Source organism: Teleopsis dalmanni, chromosome 2 (genome assembly GCF_002237135.1).
Source record: "Teleopsis dalmanni isolate 2A chromosome 2, ASM223713v2, whole genome shotgun sequence".
Classification (NCBI taxonomy): Eukaryota; Metazoa; Arthropoda; class Insecta; order Diptera; family Diopsidae; genus Teleopsis; species Teleopsis dalmanni.
Genome location: NC_051847.1, coordinates 243,256,610 through 243,260,591, shown reverse-complemented (window position 1 = coordinate 243,260,591; position 3,982 = coordinate 243,256,610).

The window sequence follows — 3,982 nt, the reverse complement described above, 5'->3', positions numbered from 1 at the left end:
TTTTTTCTTTGGGTGCATGAAGTTCTGGGTTTTGAAATAGTTGCTGCAATGTTGGATTTCACTTTTCCTCCACATTTTCAACCAATTTTAAACATCACATAAATTCATTTGAATTTTTAAGTACTTTATGTTTATTTTAACTTTTTGTGGCTTTTCAGTTTTTAGTTTTATTATAAAACAGAAATTAGTGAAATTAGCATATATTATAAGAAATTAAACGTCACTTCGCTTTGGCACTTCATGCAAATGTGCCACCTAGAGTTGTTGGGAATAATGTTTAGTGGATGTTAGTTTTTTAACTGTCTTATAATAGATTCGTTATGTTTGTTTAAAATAAAGTTCATATTTTTGTTAAATTTGTACAATTTGTATTCATAACTTCGTTTTTATAACACATAAATGAGTTAGAACACCATAAAAACTAGAAATGTGCTTTTTGGGTGGCTAACTTATTTTCAACCAATTGTTTTTTTAATGTAATTATTAAAATTAAAAGATACTTACTTTTACCCTCAGCCAGTTTAAAAAAACACAAAAGCCTTTAAGTGCTTGGTCGTCTTACAATAACTTATATATATATCTGTGCCCAGATTTCTATTGCCTTTAAGCGAAACAATTTCAAATCTTCTAGTAACTTCAAGTGGGATCATTTAAAATCAGATTCTTTTGTTTTTTAAAGAATTTTTTCTCTTGCTCGTAAAGTTTATTTAAATAAAATAATTATAACTAAGCAACTTTATTAAAGACCTGGAGCAACATATGAAAACTAAAACTACATTGATAAATTTGGTATCGAGTTGCCTTAAGTAGCCAAACATAGATTAGACATATCAGCACTGACGTTCCACTCTTTACACTTAATCGACAGATAATAAAATTCTTTCAAATGTTTTATAAAAACAACGACCTTGTTTATCATGGGATAATGGACCGAAAGCTTGAACATATAAATGCCTTAGTTACCTTATTAATTTTTGATCGACTTTCATATTAACATTGTTTTATTATTTTAAAACTTTTCTATTGTATTTGTTGTATTATTTATACGCATCTTTTAAGTATTATATATGTACATTATAATATACTTCAGAAATAAATTTTATATATCCTGCATAAAACAATTTTCAATTATTCACTCAATTTAATATTTTGTACTAATTTCCAATTATTTTTCTTCTTTATTCCGATTTAATTTCTCGTCTCACTCTCAATAGAGCTTTTATACCTATATGTGTCCTTATTGGTGAAACAGGTACATGCTGAATTTTTTGTTAATAAATCGCATGCACCTTATCTTTGTCATCACACTTACTATATTGTAAAAGAAACACTAGGTAATAGTTACTGTTAGCTATTGTAAATTTATTTATCCATATTTCTGATGCTATTAGCTGGCACTTTAAATTGTGTTAATTTTGCTTACTCTGCTATGAAAATGAATTGAATTTATTAGAGTAATCATTAACAATATATGTAGATCTCCGACAGACTGTCGGATACAGATGCTTTAACATCGCTGTCGATAACGGAATGTAAACAGCTAGATATATCAGCCAAGCTACTAACATCAGAAAGAAATTTGGAAAGATTGATAAAAACACAAAGATAATAAAACGCGTTGTACTTTTTATGCCATAGAAGAATGGTTAAAATATAATGTATCATTCTAGAAACGTACCATTTATCCAAAAAAAGGATTAATAGAAATTCTCATATATTAGGCAATGTACGTAGTGTAGGAAGTATTTTACTGAATAAAATAATATTAACGTATTATGATGCGATACCATTTCGAAGGTAAACATAAATAAAATGTATTTATTCATGCATCTATCATCCATCGATCCTAATTAGTAGAAGTGAATATGTTTATAGCAAGAATAAAAATAAATCGGTTAAATATAGAATTGAAAAGTTTAGATGCAACAAAAATCTCTTCAGAAAACATGATTTGGTTTTGATTATTTATTTGTTTCAATTAAAATAAATTCGATAGATTTTATTCTCCAAACGCTTATATTTCGAAAGTAATTTTAAGACAATATTTTTTTAAAAAACCAAAGGAAAAGAAGAAACTTTTAAACATGTTACATTGTATCAAAATTCAAAAATGAACTCCATGGTGAGAGCAGCTACCCAATCAAGACACGATTTTCAGGCGAAAGTTTTAACGCTTAGTGCAGCACGTCTGCTAATTGCAAGTAACATCAAAAACTGATACCTATAGTTTTGCCATATTTATTGACAGTCAGGCGGCAACTCAAATCCGTTAATACTTCATCAACATAACTCTAATAAAGTAAAGTATTAAAAGTTCTTTAGCGCGGGGTAATTTTTAAAATTTTTTTGGTATAATAGTGATTAATTTGTAAGATCCGAAAATAAACTAACAGATATAAGTGTCATCTACCACGGTGCTATCGAGTTCAGTGTTTAAAGTGATTAAAACATTAAATGTTGTTTTCGATATAAAAGTAAGACTTCGCCAGGCAAAAACTACAGTTTCGTGTATAAACAAGCGTAAAGCATAAATATTCGCCTTTGTTAATATTTAAAACAAGCTTTCAATTTAGAACAGTGTTTCAAAGTAATTATTAAACTATTAAAAACTGAACGTATTTCATAAAGAACAGTATCTCAGAAAGGATTGGTGTCTTTACTTTACGTGATCTCGTTGTAAATTACCTAAAAGTAGGCAATAAATTAAATTAAAAAATTATAGTTAACAATAATTAATTTGTTTTAATAAAATATCAAAGACAATCAATTATGCCAAAAATGAATCGCACACCACCGAACGTTCCAGCAGGTGTAAGTGTACCAACAGGCTGCGGTGCGAAAAGAATGTTAAAGGAAACATCGCCTGAACAACAGGAAAGTATGGTAGTCAAAAATTCAGTGGGTAATATGCAGCTGTCAGATCTAATGAGTGTATTATCAAACCTATTAGATGATAAACTACAAAATGTGGCCACAAAAAAAGATCTGGAAGATATAAAAGCAAAGATGGGCAATATAAATCATAAAGTTGAAAATCTAGGTAAGGAGAATAGCGAACTCAAGAAGGAACTTGAGAAATTAAAGCGCGAGAGGGAACATGAGCAATTAGAAATAGACCGCCTTATAAGCCAAAGTAAAAGAAAAAATGTAATATTTAAAGGCTTAGAAAAAGCTAACAGTCCAAAAAAAGCAGTCGAAATGGTTTGTAATCATACATATATTAAAACTACCGGAGGTAAAAATCGCGTCAGCAAGAATTATCTACACAAGAAATGAAAGAATAAGCGTAGTGGCAGAAATGGGTTCTGAAGACATGACAACAGAAGTTTTTAAAAGTGTCAAAAATTTATCAGGACATAAAATAACAAAAGAGAGGGACTTAGATAAGAAAAGACTAGAATGCAAGAAAGCCCTACTGCAGTTGAAAGCGGATATCCTGAACGTAGACCGTAAGTACAAAGTATATGTAAAAAACGATGCAATCAAGATAGGCGAAAACTGGTGCACATTTAATAAGGAGTTCATCTTAATGTGTGGGGTTCAAAAGGCCGAAGACATCCTTAAGCATAAGTATGGTGATAATATTAAGAAATATACTTTAGACTTTAAGAACCTATTAGAAAAGTCAAAAAACTAGAATATAAAATAAGTAAACAAATAAAAGAAATAGATAAGCATAGTTTAAGTATAGTATCGTATAATATCAACGGATTAGAAAATAAATTAATGTTTCCAGATTTTTTTAAATACATTAAGCGTTTTGATATATTCTTCTTGTTAGAAACCCATGTAAATGAAAATAAAGCAGAAAGTCTGAGTAAATATTTTGGCGGTTACAATCTAACATGGAAATATGCAACAAGAATTAATAATTATGGAAGATATAGTGGAGGTATACTGCTAGCAATAAAAAAGGAATTGGCAAACCTACGAATTAATTGTTATACTAAAATAATTCAGGAATGTCATGTAATATATATAA